This window comes from Thermobia domestica, chromosome 1, assembly GCF_964235325.1.
Source record: "Thermobia domestica chromosome 1, izTheDome1.hap1.1, whole genome shotgun sequence".
NCBI lineage: Eukaryota > Metazoa > Arthropoda > Insecta > Zygentoma > Lepismatidae > Thermobia > Thermobia domestica.
The window spans coordinates 307,790,266-307,817,553 of record NC_137454.1 but is presented as its reverse complement, the minus strand read 5'-3'; the positions used below and the strand labels follow the sequence as shown (position 1 = coordinate 307,817,553).

General features: G+C 34.8%; 1 non-coding gene across 1 annotated transcript; it reads right to left on the bottom strand.

Moving 5' to 3' along the window:
* Positions 1-24,594: 24,594 nt before the first annotated feature.
* TRNAH-GUG (transfer RNA histidin (anticodon GUG)) lies at positions 24,595-24,666 on the bottom strand. Its single transcript has one exon. It is a non-coding gene; the product is annotated as a tRNA-His (tRNA).
* Positions 24,667-27,288: the final 2,622 nt, after the last annotated feature.

Genomic DNA, 27,288 nt, shown 5'->3' with positions numbered 1-27,288 from the left:
ATCGTGCGAACTTGTGTATTGTAATCTCTCACTTATCCCCTGAGCTACGAAGTAACACGTAGATTTTTTGAAAAAGATATTAGTAGTTCATAACAACACACTCCCTTTTTATGTAATTCATGTGCCCCTTGCTGCTATCGATGGCGTAAAAACAAAATGCTACACATTACCCCATATCATTTCACCAGTAGATTGCTGTTTTCTGATCAGTTAAAACTGGATAGCTAAGCGAAAAATGTATGTATTCTTTTTCATGTATTCTACGAAAAACCTAAAGAGTAAACAAAATCGAGACAAGCAACTTTCTCGAACAAACCACTCAATGTATCAGTGTCATTGCAAACAACGTCTCGCTGATGTAATGAGTAACAACATGTAGTAAAGATCATGGGGTCTTCAGATCAAATACAGCTTGTCATATGGTTTTGTTTTCTTCAGCACAATAGAATCTTTTAAAAAAAATATCCAGTCATGTGAGAAAAACAAATTTTGCAGAAATATACATTTCGTTTTGAGAGGCGTATTAGCACGAAGAAATAGTTTTATTTCTTGCAATCCAAACCGTGAAGAATGAGCTAATGAATAGCGTTTATGGGTCTTTCAATAAGCACCATCCAGTGTGTTGTCGTCGGCAACGTTACGTTTTTCCTTTTTTTCTCGTTTTCGCGCATCACATTCTGTTTTTCAATTACTTCTAATGCTAAATTTTAATCCGCTGTTACTTCGTTCGTCGTTTTCACTTCCACCTACAATATTAGATTTAGGCATAGCTGACTATCTTCTAATTTGTATCGAAGTTTTGTCAAGTTTCTAGTGAACGTCAGCTAACCATTTTCTTCCAAGTACTAAATGTATTCAAATATTTATTTCAAACGGCTGATTTGATTTCCCGTGATGATCGGACAGACAAACACGACGTCACTTTTACATATTGACCGCCTTACTTGGAACTTGCCCCATTTCCCCCTCAAAAGTGGATTTTTAAGGACAACGGAAGATGGGCTCACATATTTTAAAATAAGGTGTTTATATCCATCTGTTCCTCTTACGACATATGTGTTAATGAATCCGACTGGACCAAATGCTAAATACCGTATATTTAAAAGATAATTTCAAGTGCTTCATCCGTTTTGCTGTGAAGACAAGACACAATCTCGATGCCATCATTCTTAAATATTGAGCAAAAACGATACAAATTGCCCCTCTTCTCCATTTAGTACCGAAATTTCTAAACACGGTCGGACACGTGCACACTCGTTTTAAATAAGGAATTTATGTATCATATTTTATCTCACAAACGTGAGAGATTCTATTTTTGGCATACATTTTAACCCCCTCTCTTCTGTTTGGATACGCATTTCAATAAAAATGGCGTGACAACAACCCAGTCCGAGGTAGGTGTTAACTATGTTAATAAAATTCATTTCAAACGGTTCAGCCATTTTTCGTTATGATAAACAACGTGTTTTTAATTTATATACTATGCAAATATAGGTTAATAATATTGTTCTGTCTTGTTCTTTATTTATTTAAGTTATTTATTGATATAAAATTGAGGTGTTACGTTTAATGTTTAACAATACCTAGCATTTACCATGTTATCAACCGTGAAGTAGCGAATTTTGTGTCTAATATTTATATTATATTCAATTTAATGTGTCACGCTAGTAGCAAATTAAGCATAAATGCGAAAACATTGTTCACTTTCAGTTCTCAAGAGAATTTCTTTCCTGTCTTTCTATTATTTTGTCAATAGCTTACAAAACACTGGCATCAGACTTTTGCAATTATATTTTTTTAACGTTTTCCCCATAAACTCCCCTGAAAATTTAACCTGAATCGCCCCTTACCGGGAATCGAACCCGAGACTACAAGAACCAAAAACACTCGCGCTAGCCACTAGACTTTTTTTTTATTCCACGTTAATTAGTAAGCCCACGTTTCATATAGCCTCGCTGTTGAAAGTGTTACGTGAATATAGACTAGACCAAAATTAATTATTGGTGTCCATTTCAGGATCACTCAGTATTATGTTTTTAAGTGTTAGAGTGTTACAAAATCCAACACTTTTCAGTGCCTTATTAAACAACTTATTTTTTTAAAAAAAAAGTCTTGAATGTGTATTCACGGATACAATAAGAATAAAAATCACTATTAGAAACAAACATTTGCAGTAAAAGGAAAAGCAGAAACTATTTGTGTAATAAAAATGTATATCTTTGTCAAAATATTTGTGACTTGGTGTAATCTATATTCACGTAACATTCCTCCACTAAAAACATGCTACCGAGTGATCCTGAAATGAACACCAGTAAAAAATTTTGGTCTAGTCTATATTCACATAACAAAAGGAACAAGAAACTAAAAATCAACTCAACACTACTTTTATACCACCAATAGCAGCAAGGGGCAGACGATACTATCCCGAAAAAATGCATTTATTCCTTTGACCCGCATTGCAAAGCATCGGACAATTTGCAACATCAATTACAAAAGCTTGAAGAAAAAGAATCTTTATGGACAATAAGTTTCTTACATACAATATTCAATTATAAAATGCCTACTACTTATCTTTCTTATTTAATTTATGGGGCGCGATGGTTCACTGGTAGAGCGCTTACCTTTGGTGCATGCGGTCTCTGGTTTTATTCCGTTCAAGTAAGCTTGTGGTGGACAACATTATGTCCGTGACTTTTCTCAAAGCATTTCCTTTTCCTTCCACTTTCTCATTCCACCAATTCTTATATCATTTTTCTTACTTTAATTATCTTCTCCCTTAGCCTAAAATAGCAGGATTCTAGAACACTGGTCCGTATACCAATTGAGTGGTGATGAAGAAAGCAATCAACCTGGTTAACCTGCCTTCACTCGCTATCGCTTGCTCGACATTACTATATGAATTGTATATTGAGATTTGATAAAGAAAAGAACCAAACTGGTTACTAATCCAAATTCTCCTCTATGTGAGGACCAGCAATCTTGAACCTTCCCGCCTAAAGGGCGTAATAGTGGGATGTTAAATATTTCATTTCATTTTCTAATTTAATTTAGCTCTTCCACATAATATTTTATCTGAAATAATAATAAGATATTATCAAGTGCTCGCAAAGCTGGGAGCGATCTCGGAATCTACCGTAATGTGCGGTAATCTTATTAAATATGTTTCACTACTAGATCAGTTGTTGAATGTTTCATAATGCTATACTAAATTCCATAAAAATAAGTAAAATTGATGAGATTGACAATTTAAACCGCACAGTATTGCAAAGCTGGCGGTGTAAATATTTACTCCATTACGCAAACTCTGTTTCAAATACAACCATTATTATACAGCTCATTTTCATAAACTTGTTCTTATAGCAACTATATCATTTCCTATTTAAATTCAATTTATAGATAATTTTGAGTTACATATCAGCTGATACTCATGCTATAAACTATACAATAAGTTAACATTCGATGTAAATAAATAAGAAATGTATAATGTTACAGATTCTGGAATTGCAATTTAATTCAATTTTAAACTGTATACATTTTCTATATGATTGTTTCATTTACTTTATAAAAATCCAGATTATGATTTACACTAACTGTTTTAATTAAAAATACAAGCTTATACAGGGTGCGGGGAAAGTCCCGGAACGGTCCAATATCTCGCGAAATATACAGATCAGCAAAACAAAAATAACACGTGTTAAACAGTTTTGAAAAATCTATCCAATGATACCAAACGCAACTCTCCATTCCCACACGGGGGGTAACTTTAAAATTTTAAATGGAAATCCCCATATTTTGTTGCACATTTGGATTCTTCAGAATAAGTAACAGTGATTTGACCCAAAATTGAAAACAGTGCCTTCACGGATAGCACTTGAATCGACACATAAAAAATGGAGGCGGCAAATCTTTATGAAAATGTGGCCTCTCAGTGTCGAGCTCTGGGCCATGCGGTTAGCGTACGGGACTGCGGCATGAAAGGTCATGAGTTCGATTTCCACGCAGAGTAAAATTTTCATATGATTTTTTTACCCACATAACGAATTCATACATTTTAACGTCCATAAAATAATGCATTTGTCCATATTTATTAATTTGCAAGAAAATACAAATGGTGACAAAAATAGCTTATTTTTGTTGTAAATAACCCTACTACTAAGAACTACTTCATAAAGCTACTTTGCAAAACAATTATCGATATTGTATTCCATGTAACTTCATCTTCGCACACACTGTTTTCAATTTTTGATCAAATCACTATCACTTTTTCTGGAGAATCCACATATGAAATAAGAAATAGGGGTTCCCATTTAAAATTTTAAAGTTATCCCCCGTAGTCCCCAAGGAGGTAGGGATAGGTGATTGTGTTTTCTATCATTGGATAGCTTCTTTAAAACTATTTAACATGTGTTATTTTTGTTTTGGTGATATTTATACTGCGCGAGATATTGGACCGTTCCGGGAATTTTTCCGCACCCTGTATACAGTATTTTATTTCTCTCTTTCGCACTCTCACTCTCTATATTACAACTGAGTGTTGCAATAGGTATCAAGAACATGAATAATTTTCATTTTGGACGTATGGTTTAAGATTGGTATTCAGATCACAAATCTGTTCTCATTATAACGGATGTGGTATTAACGTTAATAAGGATCGTTAACGTTCCACATTTTAGTGTCTTCGTATATAGCCTAATTGATGAACATAGTGAATAAATGTGACTGAGCTTTGAAAAGTGATTGTTCATCTGGTCTTGTGTTTTTAAGCACTTCAAATTAGACATTTATATTTTAAAAAATATTTCACTATATGAAAAAAAAAAAAAATAAAAGCGTTCCGTACTCAGGCTCGAACTGCCACCCTTCGGTTCTGGAATCTCAACAGCATTGCTAAACCCGCTTGGCCACGCAGGCATGTTACGAAATAACGCGTTCTGATATTAGAAACAGACTTGCTCCAAGCGCAGGTTTACACTTGGAGTTTTAAATATCCATTTTCTGTTTTTTTCAGTAATTTCAACTGAAGATATTGATTGATTTCCCATATTGGAACTTCACGTGAAGTGTGAATTGTATGTTCATCTCAAAAATACATTATTTTCTGTTTCTTCAATTTTACGTATTTGTGAGTGCTCCTAATACCTGTGCACTGTGTGGAGTGAATTTCCCTCGGGATATTCTTCGCGTAATTATCTGACAGACTAAAACTTCATAACAATCACAGTTTTTTGCTTATAATTTTCTTATTTTGCTTTATTTTTTCACAAAAATCATAAATAATTATTCATTACTACACTGATTTGTTAAGGAAAGCACAAAGAAGCGATAATATATTAAGAAAACTGAGTTATTAATGAAAATGTGGAAGTTACAGTATATGCGAACTTTTTTTTGCGGATGACGATACATGCTTACGCTTACCGAAGATTCTAATTTTAAAATAAAAATAGTAAATTACAGAACACTTCATTTAGAAAATCTTCATAAAAATTTTTGTCGTCCTCCCCTACATTTATTGTGAAGTATTTCTTGATGGTGCTAAACACAACCTTCACCAACATCTTGTTCAAGAATGATAGGAAGCTCTTACGTATATCCTTATGTTTGCCTCTTGATCGTGATTCTACTTGTTTTCCGCCATTTTTGAAACACAGTCCCCGGTGTTGACTGGTGAGCTCTAGTGCAGTATAGAAGTGACACAATAGTACGATCTTGTTTCTTGTTGTTGACACATTTCTTCAGAAACATTCTGTAAAACAATTGAGAACACGTCGCGCGGTCTACATGTTGAAATTTTGCGTATACCTGGATTTGTTTGAGTGTTTCTTTCTATTGTGTTTGTCTGTAGCTTCAATACACAAGCCTTTATAATTAGATGCCCAACATATTTAGCAATCACACGGAAAACAACACCGAAGATTCTACACTGGTGATATTTTAACACACAGGCTGTGTGTCATTTCAACTACTGGCATTTGACACACAACTCCAAATGGAGAGTGAGTTGTTCTAGCCATCTATTTGTGTTGTACAGGGTGTTTTTTTTTTAACTGACGGATTTCATTTGGGTATAGAATTTCTAACTGAAGTCCGATTTTCATGCGGTTTGTGGCAAATGACCAAGGAAGGATGGGAATGTTATGGGACTATGTTTACTTGTTTAAATTCATTCGGGGTAACATTGACCAAGCCTCAAGAAAAACAGCAAATATTCACCAGTGTACCTTACAACTGGAATGAGTTTTATTTCTTTTTTTTTAATTTTTGAAGCGAAATTGCGGAATACAAATTAAGTGTTAGTAATAACATTTATAAATCACATACTGTAAGACGGGGTTACTTTGCACAATATTTAAGCCGTTTTAAAGAAAATCGCATGTAACTTACAAACGTAATGATTTAGAACACTGTATTTTAAACATAAAATAGCAAAATATATAAAGAAAAACATTAGTGCAAGTTCATTATTAAACATTCAGTATAACCATAGTTATTGAAATATAAACCTTGGTGCAAAGTAACCCCATAGCTGGGGTTACTTTGCACAACATACAAAAAAGTATGTTCAACATACGAGCATAACGTTTCTGTGCAATATTTTCCCTTCAGTATTTATACATTTTACTTTCTACACAAAACCGCAAGCAGTCTACAAATATTGATATTAGAATGATATTACCGGTATCAGTACTTAGTTTGAATTATCGATATTTGTAAAGAAAATTATGTATTTTCTGGTACCGGCACAGGATCTGCATTCTAATAGTTTAGCGTATGTCCTACAAAAATGCCAACTCAGGAACAGAAAAAAAAAAACGTGAACTAATTCATCTCCCTCATGGCAAAGCCTGATGGTTTGAACTTGCTATTGCTTGATCACTGGGGTCCATTCACAGACAAATTGTCCATTACAAGTTGCATGACGGATGGCAAAGACCTAATGCTTGAGAAGATACCAAAAAATTGAAAGAAAACGTTAAAAAAAATAATAGTAGTAAACGAAGAAAAGCGCAATGTAGAGGAGTCGCTAAAATTAATACTCTTTAACGAGGACGATTTACGAAACATCACCTACTAATTGAAATCATGATTATTCTCCAATAAAGTAAATTCCAATAAACTTTTTTGTTATTGTTAATTATTCCATATCGGACTCCCGAAGAAAACTCATCTAAACAACTTATTGACCGTGCCAATAGCGACTACTCTGTCATGACTCCGTTTTCTTTCATTCAGAAATAGGAAAGAAAGAGAAGTAAGTAGAAGGGTAAAAGAAAGAGGTAGGTAAAGAAGAAAGAAAAGAAATAGGGTATTTTAATAAGAAAACAGATTACTGGATAATTCCGGAAATATAGTAAGAAGTCGAGAAAGTCGTTGAAAGATGAATCATTCTAAATGTTATTAACGACTAATCAATTTTGGAATGCTTCGGAATAGACACATGTTCCCTCACACCACCCAGACCTAGCTCCAGGCACCACGATCATGGGGTTGCCCAGACCTAGACCTGGAAATGAGAAAAGTGAAATTTAATTCTTTGTACTGTTATTCCAACCGGTGATTGATAACCATCCAGCATCTGAACTTTGTTCTCTAGGATCGACCACACATATGAATTAGCCAAGAAAGAAAGAAAAAAAATCAAACTTATAAACTCAATATAAATTGATGTATCGTATCAATAAGAGTCTCAACTTCCTGGAAGAAAGATGTCGTATTTAGGCTCATCCTGCTATTTTTGCTTCACTCCTCGATCCGATTTAAACCGTTAGTGACGGTCCTTCATGACCTAGGTTATTTACCTTAACACATATGTTAAAACATGACACATATATTGCAGATGTTAATATGACAAATGATATCACAAAATTACTTATATTAAGTCTATCATGCATTCACACGCTCACTCACTCAGGACAGTGTATATATGTTTAAAGGAAAATCAACTAGCTACAAGGGTACAAATAGTTTATTACATTCATAGTGAAAAGGAAAAAAATTAATTACAACGAAAATCTTAAAAGCACAAGTTCTTGGTTATATATTATTAGAGTACATAGTGTTATATTTTAGTAAATTTTTATATATTCAATCATATTGACAAATGGAAAGAAAAAAAATTATTTACATGTATCATATTTTAGGCATGCTAAAGCAAATTATGATTTGCGACATACGCAAAGAAGACACTTATTTCACTTAAAAAAAATATGAACAAAGAGGAAAGAAAGAAAAAAAAACTTTTAGGTGTATCAGAACTTATATGAGTCTCTACCTCATATTGGGTAATAAAATATTAATGATTTTGAGCGTTCAAATCACAAATCACGCACTACTCGTAGTGTCCAAAACATTTCGCTCCATTTAACTTAGTTTGTGTTTATTTATATATCTATATATATATCTAACTATTGGTTTACAAAAACCATTCATCGTCTATATTTGGTTTGTAACTCTTAACAGTTTATGTCTGCAATCGCACACTACGACGCTTTACCCATCTAGGGATTTTGAGAAAATAACTTTCACTAGAGGATGTTTCTCCTCTTAGACAGTCCATTTCCAAACTTATTATTTGAATAGTTTTAAGTTATTTATTTAACACTGGGACACGTCATGAGACCTTTCTTCAGGATCACTTTCGTATATATGTATATATGATTCGGATTTTAAAAAACGATCTCCCGCAGGTGTACGGAGTATGAAGGTTTAAATTGAGGATAAAAAAAAAACTGGTCAAGTCATAGGATACATATGCAGGTGAGAAGGATTCAAGGTACACTTTCCACAATGGTTTTTGGTTAGTAGTTCAGGGATAATATTCGTTATGATGTGAGTTACGTTTAGACCTGCCGTTACTTTCCAATACATGCCATTACATAATTACATAAGGTATCATTTACATTTATTCAAAAGAAAAGGAAAATTACTTGAGTGCACGGCGGTATTCTTAACAAAATCTACATTCTTACATTCGTCGGAGAACTTACTGGTAAACTATAGCAACCAACACACGTTTAGGGGGACAGACACGAGCGCTCTTACATATATTCATAAAATACTTTTAATAAAATACTTTTACTATAAAATCACATTCGTATACTAAGTACATATACATTTCGACGTATTCATTTCTATATATATATATTTATTATAAATGCGCACACATTTAAATTAATCACCCCAATAATAATTTTTGAAAAGGTTGCAACATTGTCCAAGAAAACAAATGACTTCCGACATTACATATGAAAAAGAAAATCGCTTTTCTACCTGATACCGCGCATCTATAAATTTTTCACTTTTATATAATCAATTCGTGCTTAAATCATGAAGAAAAAAAACTTTGTGAGGCAGGCACGTAACACAGAGCATTTCTAAAGATATAACTAGATAAACCAAAGTACAATTTCTGGGCCCAGATCAACTACAAAGTAATCGAAAACCAAAACAGAAAGGAAAGTGACCAACGGATTACAAAAAAAAAAAAAAAAAAACTTAAGAGGAACGACGGTGAAAGAACGTAATCGAAGTGTCGTCAAATACTAAGTCTTTGTTCATTTCAGCGATAGGTCAAAATGTGATGGAGGACCCAATCATTATCTACTCCATTCATGAATCGTGTCTTGCAACGTCTCAGCTGGTAATTTCAGATCAGAGTTGTACGTTAAATAAATCGTAAGCAACAAGTTCAAAATCGGGGGGGGGGAAGGTTGAAAAATTAAAAAAAAACTTGAAGAAATGAAGACAGAGAGAGAGATAGAGAAGAAGGAAGACGAAGAATAGGGGCGCCAAAGACTTAAGTGAGAAATAACTAACGCTACAAAGATAGAAGTCGAATTTCACTCTCAACAAATCCATAGCCAAAATATCCTTAATATGCCAAAAGGGTGGTCTACTCAAATACGTAGACTCAAGGGGGCGCCCTGCTGCCAAGGATGCAAGTTCTGTGTCCATCAGATCCCAATCCCACAAGAGTTTGGTTGTAAGATTGAAATCCGAGCCCCGTATCCGGCCCAAACCAGCAGGATAAAAGGAGAGGGGGAAGGGACCAGGTAACTGCGTCCCCAATTTTGAAATCTCTAAGTAAAAAAAAATATACGACCCCTTAGAAAAACTAAGAAGGTTCGAGGACAGTAATGAAACTAGAATAGAAGTATTATCTAAGATATCCCTAACTAATGATTTGCCGAAATAAAAAAAATTAAATAAACTGGATTTTGGATCGGTGATTTCTATTGCCAAACTTCACCGATAGCTCCCCTTCGCAGAATGCGCTAAATTCTGAGGCATCGATTAATTTCCATCACTATCTAGTTTGGAAACTAAGAAAAGAAAACGAAAATATTCAAGGGGAATGGGGTCGATGCCCGGGTACGGGATAATAAATTTCAATAAATTATTGTTTTGATTCTGTAACCCTGTCAGCGCCGTCGCCTCCATGAACATTGTAAGCTAGCCTGAGTAGGTAACGTGAAGAAAAAAAAATCTCACAGAGCAGGATATTTCTATTTTTAAAACCGACCAGAAAATATAATTCACTACAGCCCTGTTGTATAACTACTACTGTCTTTTCATAATTTATTATTAAATATGTCTAGTCAGCGATTATATGATGCTACCCATTCTATCAGATGGTATTACTATGGTTGATTATTACTATAACCCATTAAACTACAAAGTATTACCATAGTCCGACTATATATCGCCCTCCGGTCTGCGTGATATTATGGTGCAGGGGTCAGAACCCGAGATGTTTGTAGCTACACGTATCTATTCAATATCTATATATCAACACGCGGCGAAGTATTCACTGGGCTACTATATATATTTAACTATATGGGTGTCCTATCTTCTATATTCATTTACTACAATATCCATATTCGTATTAATATTCATATTATATTCATATCATCATTCTTTTCATTCATTACGACGCTATATTCTACAAACACCCTGTTTCCTCTATTTACGCCCAGCCTATATACACATTTCATCATAACACTTTAAAATCTATAATCACTACAAACATTTCCCATTCCGATCACCGCACGACAACCTCACTCGAACTCAAGACTCTTTCACCACACACACAATACTATGTAATACTCGGTAGCTTTATTAAGAAGAAAGAAAAAAAATCCTACGTATGTTCACTGAAAATAGAATTATCTGCGATAATGTTTAATGTTTATGAAATTTTGCAGCAACAATGAAATTCTTCTGCAGCCACAAAGAAAGAAATGAACATTTAATATAATTTCAAAGCGAAGAACTAGCATCATATCGCCCGACTTCTGTTAAAAATTTACGTATTGTTTATTTACTTAAATATTTCGATTTCTAGACTAAGCAGAATGTTGTAATTTTCAGAATATATTAATTTTGGGTCACTTGACCTAACTGTACATTCATATGGGCTGTGAATTATACCTTCTAGGTTTTATTTCGGAAAGAAAGGTCAATTTCATGAAAACTAAATCACTAAGCACCTCGACAGAAGAATGGCGGTTAGTACTGACTTTTGACACTAGGGCTAGCGACGATATAATCAACCCTTGAACAACTGAATGTGACCTTGTACACGGAATTATTGTACTATATTACGTTCACTTTTATAAATATTGTGTATGAGTTCACTTAATGACGGAATAATAAAATATTTATCGCATAGTAAATACTACACTGTCCATATTTAATTATCTCACACACTCTTTCATCACTTAACTATCACAATTACTACTACTAGAACATGTTTCTACATTACGAACACATACATGCCACATTCATACTACACACTACATTAATACATGTTATACTAATAAATATACACAGAAAACATTCATATTTTACCATGTTAAATCGGCTCGAAAGGAAAAGGAAAGAAATGAACAGGGCCAACTGGCCCTTGTATTTACTAAATCACATTCTTTACTCAACCTGTTTAATCGATGCCCTGAGGGGACATATCGAAGTATGAACTAACAATAGGACCCCTGCCCTGAAGGGGCCGGAACCCGGAACAAACTAAATGTTCAACTCATCCCGCTGGAAGCCGTACTCCCAATTTGGGAGTCAGATAGGAGCCCTTACTGTAAATTTACAAGTGCATTATTCTACCTATCTTAACTACAAAGAAATTAAATACCGCCATGTTACTAATGAATAAATACGAAAAGAAATCACATCCACTATATACACGAACACAAACGGTAGTGGGGCAGGTCTTACGTAACTAGAAAAGGAATAATTTTAAGGATAAAGTATTTTAAGGGGAAAACACCACTTTCCGAAACTGTTTGTGGGTCCCTAAGAACAACTCGCGAACTGATGCACTTCACCAAACCTGTCCACTATTAACTATATCTGCTCAACATGGCGTTACTAAATTATGCTTCCTATTTTTGCTTTTTTGTCCAGTTTCTACTATGAAATTTAATAGTTTTTGGCTCCCCAAGACTTCCAGTGATTTGTAGACGTTAATAAAGTCCCAATATTACCTTTATTTGCAGCTTTTCTAACTCCCTTTTCGAGGTTTTAAGCTAGACGATAAGAATCTAGTGTCTTCAGTAACACTTCCCGGCATGGAATGGAATAATTGCGCCCTAATATCATAGCGTGGGTTTATCATCCAATCAAAACAAAGCATTTTGGCGGTGGGGCTTTGAAACGAATAAAATTTGGTAAAATCTGGATTAAACTAGATTTTAGAAGGACCTAGGTATCTAAAAGAGGGGTGAAGGGTGGTCCTGAAAATTCTGTCGAATTTTAGATTGGTTATTTGATCTGAAAAGTTCCGTCCAATAGTGGACCTATGTTTTCAGATAGCACTGACACCGTAAGAATTGTAATAATCCATTTACACATCCATATACAAGATTTATGATTAATTTAAAATATAAATAAAGATATTGATTCCCAAAACTATAATTCGCAATGAATTTTTTACAGTTTTCCATGTTAATTGAAATAGAATAACAAATAAAATTACGAATTATATGAACAGCCAGAAATTTTTTGTTAAACATCAAGTACAGTCGGTGCAAAAAATTTCGGGCACCCTCCTATTAAAAACATAATATCATTAGACTGTAATGGCATATTACAAAATTGCACACGATTTGTGCAACCATTTGATGTGTTTCGATTCCGATCAATCAAAGATTATGGCAGGAGATTTGTACATAGTATGAATCTTCTTCATCTGGACGTTTTAATGTACCAAATTTCACAAAATTAAATCCCCACGTTAAGCGGGTTTGCATATCCAGGCTCCTAACTATGAAAACATTTACGCTCAGTCCAACCTGAATCATTTCACGAATTCAACCTGTTTTACGTATGTTATTAGGACATAATATCGATTGTGATTTATTCTAAAAACACTTTTATACGTTGCAAGAGCTGTAACGTCCAAATATTTACTGAGAACTCATAGTTGTATCGGAATAAACAAAAGCGAGTATGGAACAGTAAACTGCTTTCACGAAAGGAAAAAGAATAGGTGTAAAAGGCCTGCAAAACGGTCGAGTGGTTTGGGTCGATACACTATCAATCACATGTTTGTGAGTTCAAACCCTGTAGCAAGTCGTTTCTTTTTTAAGTGTCTTCCTATTTTCACCCGGAGGCTGAAAATGTTTCTTTGAGTAACTCATTGAAAATTTCTTTTGTTTCAAATTCGATTAAAACGGAACATTATGTGAATTGCGAATCTTAAATTCATAGCTTTAAAAAAAAAAATAAGTATACTCACTACTCCATTATCCTCTGATTTGTAACGAAAAACTATTTATAAACAGTGGTGACTTCAGAAAATTATTCTCGGGGGGAATTTCAATATGCGGGTGGAGGGCAAACATTGGTAGTCCACATTGAGCGAGATCGAATATATGGTCCTGAAGACGGAAATTTCTTAGCTCGAGAGGGGTCTCAAATTCTCCCTCAGATCACGTCCTGAAAGCATCATTGCTTAAAAGCTTTTCGTAACAAATATAATATTACACTTGTTTCTCGTTCTAGAATTGGTAAAATCATAACTTATAGAGGATTATAATAAAAGCATAAAAATTACAATACCGATCATGTATAAATTATCCTGTAAGTTACCAACTTTGGGTCAGATTAAAACTCAAATATTTGTTTTCGGATTGCACTTAGAAGTAAGTCCTCTCTATATAATCCTGATTGGAAAGCCATGTTTAACACTAATTAATTAATCAATATTTATACGAATATTTTTTTATTTTACTATTTTTACTATTCAATATTATATACACTTCATTTCCAAAATCAAAATCTCGAAAATGTATATTGTACGAGTGCAGACTCGCAAATAAATGATTATTTATCATATATATTGGTCTCTATTCGAAATTCTATTTAATCGAATCCGACAGGAACACAGACAGAAATATCGAGAACAGGTGACAAAAAAGAGAGAGAAAAACGTTGCACCCGACGGGGACTCGAAGTTAAGTTCGAATGGTTCTTTGCAAGCCGAACGCCTTAGACCACTCGGCTATGGTAACAACTAGTGATTACAGCAAAGGCTTCGAGTAGTAGTTTTTATTACAGAATAACATTTTCTATTGCCTAAAATTTAAACCTAATTTACTTTGATATAATATATCTATTAATTTGTTTCATGAACGTTTTCGTTACTTTGATGAATGATGTATGTTGTTGATATAGATTCTATTACACATTCTTTCGTAAATATTATAGGAAGTATCAGGGTTATTTATGATCTTTTATGGAACTTGACTGGCGCATGCGCAGTACACAGACAGTTCAATTGGAAGGCGAGGAATGAAACGCTTACACACTGTTACAATGTTTCCCTCGCAAGCAGTAGTTCCCAACCGAGGGACGGCGGGACGCACTTCCTCCTCCTGGGGTGGCGTGAAGGATTTACGAAGTCTCTTCGTTGTCTTATATTTCTTGAATGATTATACACAATATCCAGTCACATCTTCTACACATTTGGAAGTGATAAATCGTAGTATAAATAAACCGTCCTCCACATACAGTGATTGTTGCTTTTCCAAGATTATAAACTGAAACACTTTTTATTTCAATAGAATATAAAAGTTTCAATGGGAGGGGTTACAACCCCCTCAACCCCCTGGGTCTACGATATGTCACCGTCTAAACTGTAACTTTCAAGTTAGAATCGAAAAATGGAGACATGTGACCTACTAAATATATTTTTAGTTAATTATACATTTTCATAAATAAAATATCCACAATTACAATGACAGTAAATGCTAAGTAATCATTGTAAATCTTTGTATTTTCATTTTCCCTCTTTCTTCTCAACTGAGCTTGAAAAATGTAAAAATGGGAGGTTAAGAACTTCAAATATTACGTATATTTTAGCGTATTATGAAATTATATTTAATAGAATCCGGTAGGATCACAAACAGAAACGTCAAGAAGAGGTAAAATCAAATTGTACTGTGGTGGAATTCGAACTACTCTTGAATGATGCTTCAGAATCTCTAACCGAATGCATTAGTCCACTCGGCTAATGTGACAAGTTGAAAATATAGTAAGCGTGTTTCATGTTCAATCTTTTGTTACAGTATGAAATTTATTTTGTATTCTCTGAAGTTTAAGCCTATTTTGGCCTGATTAATAGTCTGTTGAAATTGTTTTATGTTTACGGTATTCTTTACTTTGACGAATGATGTTAATATAGGTTCTATTACGTATTCGTTCATAAATATTACAGCAATTGTCAGGATTATTTATGATCTTTCATGAAAATTGACTGGTGCATGCGCAGTAGAAACAGAAAGATGCACTTTACCGACATTTGTCATACACGCCAGAACGCAAATTTCTAACAGGTTCTCAAAATGCCTCGCTCTAAAGGTTGTGGAGAACTGTCTGTTGCTCTGAGAGGAGAAATCATAGGCCGAGCAAAAATGGGACAAACTGTGCCTCAGATTGCTAGAGATCTGGGATGTGACAAGAAAACGGTCAAGAAATGGGTTCAGCGACATGAAGAAGGTGGTGAATGGTTCAGGTCTCGGTCAAGAAGTGGAAGGCCAAAAGTGACAACTTCAGCTCAAGATCAAGCTTTAGTTACAGAAGTAATCAACAGACCTCTATGCCACACGTCAATCCTCTTGGACAAAGCCAGAGAATATAATTGTTCTTACGAAACAATAAGAAGAAGATTATTGGGGCTGGTCTACACTGTTCAAGACCCGCTAGGAAGACTCTCCTGACTGAAACTCACAAGGCCAGACGAATGGAATGGGCACAGAATAACATAACCCAACCTCAATCATATTGGGACTTAGTCATCTGGACCGACGAGAAGGTTTTCAAGTCTAACCAACAAGGCAGAGTTATATTGTATAGACCGCGCGGAACCAGGTATGCTGAACAAAATATTATCAGAACTTCTTGTTCAGGACGAATATCAGCACACTTTTGGGGATACATGACGGCTGCTGGTCCTGGAGATTTAGTTGCGGTGCCTGAGAGAATGAACAGCAGTGTTTACATTAATATCCTCGAAAATACGTTGTTAGCGTCCTTAGAAAGAAACTTCCCCGAACAGGAAGAATATATATTTATGCATGACAACAGTTCTGTTCACCCTTCCCGGCAAACACGAGAGTGGCTAAATGAACATCCAGAGTTAATTTGCATTGAGTGGTCCCCTCTATCCCCAGATTTGAACCCAAATGAACATCTGTGGGCCTACATGGTGCAAGAATGGGAAGAGAGACGTGAAGACAGAGACCAAACGTTTCTTCAAAATCATGTTATGGAACTGTGGCAACATTTTCGTGACACACCGTCGTATTGCTCGAGACTTGTATCTAGTATCCCCTCCAGACTTCAAGAAGTTACTGACTCTGGAGGTGACTACACGAAGTTACTGACTCTGGAGGTGATTACACGAAGTACTAGTGTGTTATTTTTTGTGTAAAAAATTATTTAAGTTTCATTTATTTATTATATTTTTTTCAAGAGCAATACTTTCGTTCTTCATTCTTTTCCTTTGCTTGTTTACTTATTAGTTCGTTAAAACGTAAAGGAAGAGTAGTATATCTTCAAAAGTATTTGTGAATTTACTTTGAACGTTTCTAAGAATACATTTACTTTTTTTCCTTACTCTATATCATGCCCAATATTACTTTCATTTCAGTTAATTAATAACTTTATTTCACATCTCGGATAAAAGTATTATTGTCTTTTTAACGATATTTTCCCTTTTGATTGTGTAATTTCTAGTTTCATTGAATTATCTCAATTCTAATGAATAAATCACATTTTGTTTATTGTCCCTTCCTTAGCTAAGTTCGAATTCGAGAACAATTTGGTGTAATATACGTTCTTTATTCTTCATATTTTGCAGTAATGACAATATTAATTATTTTTCATGAGTCCAGTTGATTAGTGAGAACTTGGACAAACATTAACCTGGTGATTCTTTACGCAATGACAAGCGTAAAATACATTTTAGCTATTCTTTATACTTCATAGCGATGAAACATTCTAACAGTTAGTTAGCGTTTCCTTCCTCGCCTTCCAATTGAACTGTCTGTATACTGCGCATGCGCCAGTCAATTTCCATGAAAGATCATAAATAACCCTGATACTTTCTATAATATTTACGAAAGAATGTGTAATAGAATCTATATCAACAACTTACATCATTCATCAAAGTAACGAAAACGTGTTCATGTAACAAATTAATAGATATATTATATCAAAGTAAATTAGGTTTAAATTTTAGGCAATAGAAAAATGTTATTCTGTAATAAGAACTACTACTTGAAGCCTTTGCTACACTCACTAGTTGTTACCATAGCCGAGTGGTCTAAGGCGTTCGACTTGCAAAGAATCATTCGAACTTACTTCGAGTCCCCGCCGGGTACAACGTCTTTTTCTCTCTTTTTTTTTCACCTGTTCTCGATGTTTCTGTCTGTGTTTCTGTCGGATTCGATTAAATAGAATTTCGAATAGAGACCAATATATATGATAAATAATCATTTATTTGCGAGTCTGCACTCGTACAATATACATTTTCGAGATTTTGATTTTGGAAATGAAGTGTATATAATACCGAATAGTAAAACGAGTAAAATAAAAAAAAAATATTCGTATAAATATTGATTAATTAATTAGTGTTAAACATGGCTTTCCAATCAGGATTATATAGAGAGGACTTACTTCTAAGTGCAATCCGAAAACAAATATTTGAGTTTTAATCTGACCCAAAGTTGGTAACTTACAGGATAATTTATACATGATCGGTATTGTAATTTTTATGCTTTTATTATAATCCTCTATAAGTTATGATTTTACCAATTCTAGAACGAGAAACAAGTGTAATATTATATTTGTTACGAAAAGCTTTTAAGTAATGATGCTTTCAGGACGTGATCTGAGGGAGAATTTGAGACCCCTCTCGAGCTAAGAAATTTCCGTCTTCAGGACCATATATTCGATCTCGCTCAATGTGGACTACCAATGTTTGCCCTCCACCCGCATATTGAAATTCCCCCCGAGAATAATTTTCTGAAGTCACCACTATTTATAAATAGTTTTTCGTTACAAATCAGAGGATAATGGAGTAGTGAGTATACTTAATTTTTTTTTTTTTAAGCTATGAATTTAAGACTCGCAATTCATATAATGTTCCGTTTTAATCGAATTTGAAACAAAAGAAGTTTTCAATGAGTTACTCAAAGAAACATTTTCAGCCTCCGGGTGAAAATAGGAAGACACTTAAAAAAGAAACGACTTGCTACAGGGTTTGAACTCAAAACATGTGAATGATAGTGTATCGACCCAAACCACTCGACCGTTTTGCAGGCCTTTTGCACCTCTTCTTTTTCCTTTTGTGAAAGCAGTTTACTGTTCCATACTCGCTTTTGTTTATTCCGATACGACTATGAGTTCTCAGTAAATATTTGGACGTTACAGCTCTTGCAATGTATAAAAGTGTTTTTAGAATAAATCACAATCGATATTATGTCCTAATAACATACGTAAAACAGGTTGAATTCGTGAAATGATTCAGGTTGGACTGAGCGTAAATGTTTTCATAGTTAGGAGCCTGGATATGCAAACCCGCTTAACGTGGGGATTTAATTTTGTGAAATTTGGTACCAACGAAACAATCAAATAAAGTTCGTGACCATACGAATCACTTCCGATCACCGCGATACATTGGATTGTTTCAGTTTGCGTTCTGCAAGGCAGGTTACGAACAAATTATAGGCCTATAACTTTTGAATCACTTGTCGAATTTGCTTTTTTCTTTGGTTCTGCCAACTGTTCTCTTGACGGATGCAACACAATTGCACATATAAAATGTTCATGGTGCAAGGGAGTCTTTTGCCTGCGTCATTTCTTCATAAAACAGAACAACAGTGATCAATTTTCATCTCTAACCAATGATTATTGTGAACAATGTAATGACTAATTGTATCTAACAAACCCGTTAGTTATTGCGAAAGACTTTTTTTTTCTGTTACTTCCGATAGCTTTCAATTCGTATGTCAATATTCGTTACTAATTATGTTGTACTTAACGCGTATAAATGCGTATATCCTCATTTTCTCATATAAACTTCCAAGTTGAATATCTCGAACCATTCTCAACCGTACATGAATTTTATTAGCTTGTTATAATCGGCATGAATTGGGACTTCAAATGGCATGCTTAGCTTCTCTGCAGGCGAGTGCTTTCTCCTGAACTTCCCTTCTGAGGGACACCAGCAGTGCTTTTTTGATGGAACTTTCAAGAGCTGCTCGAAACAATTTGCGCAGCTGTACACAGTTCATAGAATACATAAAAAGTACCAATTTTGTACGCACCGCTCCCTGACAAAACTGAAAGTACACTCATGTCCAAAATTATTGTCGCATATCTATAACTGTCTTCTTGTAAGAATAAAATTTGATAATTTTGCAAAGTACTTTTAATACTTATATTATGTGTATAATCAGGAAATTTATATTTGTGATAAATTTCATAGGAAAAGAATTATAAATACGAAAATCATAATGAGTACAATAAAATGTAACTAAATGGACTAGAAAATTTTATTTTCGTTTTATTGTTCTTATTTACTGCTCTTTTGACATGAAATTTACCACATACTTGTCTTTGCCTTTTATACACATACTAACATTATAAGAAATACCGGGCGAATTCGTTATCAAATTATATTACTAGAACAACATATTTATAATCATGTGATAATAATTTTGGACATGAGTGTACATACAGAGACCTGTTTACCTTTGTTAGGTGTTGGTCTGAACAACACGATCCTAAGGATCATCTAGTTTCTTTCATGCTTCTTGGCGTCCGGTAATGTTACGTCTAGCAACTTTCTCTCAGGCTCGTGGCAGTCAGCACGCCATCGTGGCAGTCAGCACCTTCATATTTGCAATCAGCCACAGTCGTGGCAGTCAGCACCGATAATTGGCTGTGGCAGTCAGCACCCGTGGCAGTCAGCACCCCACCTCTCAAACTACTTTTCTGGATCCGCCACTGTTCATAATTTATTTTCCAACAATAAATTCAAATTTTCAAATTTTGGCGGCCTTTACAGTGACTGCTTTCCATACCTCTAAAACAATGAACCCTCCCGGTAATTAGAACTGATGTTAACCGCCAACATTATAGCCAAGATACAGTTAGATGTTCTATCTTACGGTGGCAGTTGAAACTTCCTCTTTTCTGTTTATGGTTTTGCCGACAGAGAACTGTGAAACTCTTTTCATATTTTGTGCAAAGTAACCCCCGGATGTGCAAAGGATGTCTTACGGTATTGAATTAGTTATAGCCGGTTTCTTGAGGCAAACAACGCTGAGATTTCTTGGTCGATCTAAAGATTCGATAACTGACATCTTCCACAAGATCCGCCTGCGTGGTCCGATGCTTCCCTGTGTCGCTCAGAAGCGATCCTGTTTCTTCAAATTTATTCATTAGTGACCAGTGTTCCTGTCTGGGGCAGAACCTGAGGTAATTTGTTTCTAAATGTCCTTTGCATAGCAACAACAGATTCCGTTCCCCCAAAAATTTTAATGATAAACTCACGTTGCTCCAAATACTACATTATTTTCACTGTGTCCTGATCACACACATAGCAGCACAGAACTGTACAGCACAACTCCCAATACAACGGCCCAATTTCCTGTTTCTAATTGCCCTTTGTAAAGTTACCAGCTAATGAAGAAAACTCAAATCTCTACATCGCCGTGCACCACATTTCAATTGTAAGGTACACTGGTGAATATTTGCTGTTTTTTTGAGGCGTGGCCAATATTACCCCGGATGAATTTAAACCAGTAAACAAAATTCCATAAATCTCCCATCCTTCCTTGATCATTTGCCACAAACCGCATGAAAATCGGATTTCAGTTAGAAATTATAGACCGAAATGAAATCCGTGAGCTCTAAACAAAATATCATGTATTTTAACACAATCGTGTTAACGCATAGGCATGTCGTTGAAATAACACAACGACTTTTTACAATGTAGGATTAGGAATTAGGTTTTTGGGGTCTCGACATCTATGGCCATGTTAGCCCGTCACGTCCCTCAGCGATCACACTATTCCAGGAAAGGGAAGGCAGAAAAGATTTGGGAAGAAAGAAAACGACCTGGGACCTGTATGTTAGATACAATCCCGGCATTTTCCTGGTGTGAATGAGGAAAATTCACAAAAACCTCACTCAAAAATTACTCGTGTCATGGGCAACACTAATTCCTAGACCGTATGTCTCTGAATCTAACTAAATTTAGTTTAAAAGTGCTAAATAAAAAAAAATGGTAATGGCTCTGAGCAGGGACGCACCGACGGGTTGTCCACCGGGTTCGGACCGCTCCTCCTAAAAAAAAAAAAAAAAAAAAAGAAAGAAAGAGAGAGAGAAAAGAAACTTATTAACTCAACATATATTTGTACACTTTCTCAATAAAAATATACTTGCTTAGTAGGGAAATGATTTATTAACATGAAAATTTGATCTTACACTTCATCTGTACTCTTTCCCTTATAAAAACTATCTAGTTCTATCATTTATTTATGAAAATATAGGTAGAAATATTTTACAATTACTTATCAGCTTTTCTGGTGTAGAATAATACCCGCTCAATATTACATAGACCTAGTGGCTTGCAGTTTTGGACACCACCAAACCTAGGACCCTTCCCAGCAAAAATATCTGGGTGCACGCCTGTGAATTTAAGCATGACTAAGGAAGAAATTAAGCATGGAGGAACGAGGAAATAAAATAAATTAAATATGTGAGCACTGGACTGATAGATAAAGTAATCCCACAACCTGCATCTATATGAAAATTAAAATAAATTCGATATAGGGTTTGTTGGAATACAAATACGTACTTACGCAAGGAAGTGAGAATACCTAGCTTGCATAAAACATGCCTACAGTTTAACAAAGGGAAGCAATCTGATTTTGAGTACGGAAAACAATAATCTATTTGGGTCAGGGATTTATTTGTAGCCAGGGAAGCCTGGGAATTTACCCCCTTCTAAATTTTGACTTCCCTGTCTCTACGTTTAATTCAGTCTTCCCAGCCAGGGAAGATGTTTTCCCTCTTTCTTAAGCTATAAACTGTTTTGAAGTGAAATGATTCAACTTCATGTTTTAGTAGCGATTCTTTATTTTTTTTTCAGTATGTTTATTGTCACAAGCTATGTTGGTCTTGTTTATAAAATTGCTTCCCAAAGAATTGTTCATAGAATTGCTTTCAGTTTCTTCTGCAGAGTGTAAGAGAGGCTTTTCCAACTTAAACTTGCATCATACTGACGGTAGAAACCATTTATCTGTAAAAACCCTCGAATCTCTTCTTTCCATAAACGTTAATGGGCCAGACATTTCTTCTTTCAATGCAGAAAAGTATGCCTTCAGCTGGATAAAAAGTGGATATCATGCTGCTACCGACAAACCAACTGAAAAAGACGGTATCCCATGTAAACCAACCTCCTATTGCTTCACTATTCTAAAGTGAGGTACGCTATGAAAATATTGTTAATTTCTAAAGACAGTGTTAGATAACACGCCATAAGTCATGCCTCAGCTTAACTCAGGGTGAAATCGGCAGTCAATCTTTACTTGTGATTTTGTTGTAAAAACTGTAAATATTGTAGGCTACAATGGCTGTTTCGATTTCGAGAGTAAAAGTGAAAGAAAAGGTAAAGTATTTTTTTCCTAGATAGCATCATATTGGTAATTGTTTAATAGATGCTCATGATTCTTCGGAGACCAGATTACAGTTTTTGTTCAATTCTGGATTCATTTTAATACCAGTATGTTTTGTCGACCAGAAGTTTACTTTCAGCAGAACAGTGCTAGGGTCACACACCCCTGAATCTAATTTTATTAAGTACAAGGGGCAAGTGCCAAAACTCATTTATGATATAAGGAATGACACCTAGTACCGTCTTCCAATTTCTATTTAATAAAATCAGGTTCAAGTGTATGTGCACCTATCACTGTTCTGCCCAAAGTAAACTCTTATCTTTTATCGTATTTATTGTTTGGGCGAGGAATTTGGTTTTCAAAGACCAAATTAGAACGGACTAAAGAATTATTTGCCATAACAAAACTGTTTAACGTAGGAGTGTGACACTTGTTATGACAAGTTGTGCAGATTGCAATGTATCTATAGGGTTTTTACTAGATGCTGCACACTTGTCTTCAGCAGTAGGACGAAAAGTAGCAAGGTAACACATGTAAACTAATCTACCTAACCAAATCTTATCTAACGTACCTACTCTTATTTATCATAAAACTGTTTTTAAAAAGGTGAAAAAATGAACTTGGGGACCACCTATCAAACTAGTAGCATAATTTTAAAGCAGGTAGGTTTAAAAGTAACGTTGTCCCAACCTGACTTTAAAGTTGTTCTGTTATACGGAACACAATCTTGCATAAACATTCCTCCCTTCTACAAAATCCACAAATAAATAACTGATTTGGGTGACATTTTCAAAATCGTTCGAGTTGAGGGTAGACTATAAAAGTTTCCGATAATTAATTATGGAATTTGGCTAGTGACGTATCCAAGGAAAATTTTCGGATTTTACCTCAATTGAACAAAACATTATTCAAAACCAAATATTTATCATATTAAGATACTGGATGTATGCTAATATCTGAAATGATGTGAACTCTGGAGCTTGGACCCCTCCTGACGAAATTCTGTGTACAGTACTGACTTTATTATTACTGTAGCCTATTATTTTAGAGTACAATTTACTTCTACTATAGAATGTACACAATTTAGAAATTATTTGATCAATCTATCAGTAACATTTGGAATCTTTTGGGATATTGAAATAAGCAATGATTTCAAATTAGATTGCAGATTTTTTAATTGTGTCTATTGATCTAAATAGCAACCTTAAAAACATGCTGAGATTTTTTAAAAAAAAATATCAATGTTTTGTTCTTTGAAACCTGTATGAAAATCTGTCATGTTAGAAAGCTAGGAGAGGAACGTAAGATATAATAAAAATAGCCTAATTTAATTGAATTTGAAGAAAAATATAATAAAAAGTGAAAATAAAATTTTAAAAATCAGCCATCTTGCCGTGACCAGGATTCGAACCTGGGTTATTGCGGCCACAACGCAATGTCCTAACCACTAGACGATCACGGCTACAGAGGCAGTTAACCAAAGATTTCCATGGTAATCTCTTCCTGAAATTTGATACGATCAGCTGAAGTGAAAATGGTGAATGGTAGTAAACTGCGTACTCAAGCGTGCAGTGAGCAAAGTCCAAGATGAGTCAGTGTTGCAGACGTGACTTCAGAAAAGATTCCTTGAAATCAATGAATGTAAAGAAATTAATGGTACTACTGCCGTTGGTGCATTAGTGACAACGCCAGTTGTTTATTGGGAAATACTTTTTGGAGGCAGGTATGTTTTTGTACTTCAAAAAGAAAATTTCTATGCTAATGTAAAATTCTAGAATTCTATAAGCCCAAACAGACAATCGAAAGGACAGAGTGGATACTGTTCATCTTTCCTGTTCTTCTATGGCGTCGTCATTGTCTGGAAGATACTTGTTCGATTCCCAACGAAAGTATATTCGAAAACCGCACGTTAAGCCGGATCAAAGAAAGCTTTAACAAGGTTATTGAATGAAAATGGCGTCAGACGAATACGTCACATTTGTCTTAAAGCACTAAATTCAAGAGTTCTTCTGTTCAAAGTGTTTTCATTTATGAGTTTCCAACTCATTAATCACCTCCAAGTAATAGGAAAAAAAAAAGAAAGAAAAGCATGCTTGAATGACGGAGATTACTTGGGGAGCTTAGTCCAAAGCAATTTATTTTCACATGATGTTTGACCATACGGCGTATAGGCACGGGTAAGATAATTATAATTGAAATGAACTTAGCCAAAATCCAAAAGACTGTGGTTAGGCTTCAATGATGATGCTAATATAAGAATTGTTTCCTATCTTACAGCATACAGGAAATAGATCTACATTAGCTGCTTAATATTGCCACCTTAGAAGAATTGGTGCGCAAAGATGAAACGCCATTCAATATTTTATTGAAAAGGTATTATATCTTACAAGATTAGGATTACAACACAGCCTCTTTTACCCTGAAAACATAAGTCCTAGAAGTGGTCCAGGCTAATTTTTAGGAAAATGAAGAAATCTTCTCTTTGCGGGGAGGTTGAGTAAGATTCCCAACTATGGATTGACCCAATAGGAGACAAGTATTTGACGATAGGAGAGGACTGTGCATACTCGTTTTATCTGGGGATGACTTAAGGAGCGAGGAACATACCTGTTACCAGGCAGTTAAAAAAAAAAAAAAAAAAAAAACTATATACCTTAAAACTAGATTTGTAAATATTACATAATTAGTTTTATTGGCATTGATTTCTTGTAACTCCCGGGTCTGTGATTTCCATTTCTACAGCATAACCGCGTGAGACACACACTTCTATGGAAAATTAAATTTCCTAAATGTATCATTATTATCATCACAAACAAACAAACAAACACACACACACACACAAACTTTTTAGTTATGGTATGTTGCACTTTAAAATAAAAAAGAATTCTTGTTGTACTTACTGAGATGGAGAAAACATCAAATCAAGTATGCTCTTCCTTTTTTAAGAATAACTTTTTTTTAACTGCAATTTCATTCCCAGTCGAAACTGGGCGGGCCACAGAAGGTAACGCCTTCTCCGGGGCCAGGGAAAAACTGAAGTGTTAGAGGTGCCTGTTAATAACATTAACTTTAAAAAATTCAATAAATAAAAACACTCCATAAACATACACTGAAGAGACAAGAAGAGCATTTTTTTTCTTAGTTCAATCACTGTTGCTAAGATGACCAGTCATCGGCGTCTCACTAGACTTTTTAAATTGTACTTTTCTTGAGACTTGACAATTGGGATAAACACTACGATTATGATAGTTGCTCTTTATTTAGTTGTTTTTGTATTCAACCTAACATATGCTCATTATTCGAGAGAGGTTAAGATTTAATTTTGGAATTTTAACCATCCTAGTGAACGAAAAAATCCATGTGAGACAAGACATAGATCCCTGATAAACCCACCCAAACCAGGAAAGTTGGGAACCGTAGGGAGACGGGGTACAGATACTCCCTTCAAGATTCGTACTATTCTTTTATATCAAGTTGAATGTACTGTATGTTTGTCTGCTATATAGACCCTAAATGTACACCGTTGAACCGTTTGTAATGAATTTTAGAACATAGTTACTGTGCCCGAACTGGGTTTTTATTATTCACTTTGATTAAAATGTGTTCCATAAAGAAGGACCTTGGTTTAAAATTTGTATCAAAACAAGAGTACCCTAGGAGCAAGGGCGCCGATTTCTCTGTAATTTGGGGGGGGGGATTCAGATGCAGAAGGCATATATATGAGGATTTAAAAACAATTTGCATTCAAATTATTTCAAATATTGAATATTCATAAATACAATAGGGGTCCACATGATCTTTGGGGGGCGGGCCCCCAGGATCGGACTCCTTGTCTAGGAGCCCTTCAAACTAGGAAGATGAATTTGAATATATAAATTTCTTATTAAAAATAATTTGGACACGTGTCCGTAGTACTAGTTTTTGAGAATTCCACTTCTAAGGGGTATACAAAACGGCTGAACCGTTTGAAATGAATTTTTGAACAAGACTATCAGATCACTTTGATATTTTAACTTCCATAAACCTTATCCTGCTTATGCGAAGAACGTGTTCTGCTAGTATACAATTCTTTTACTAAAATTAA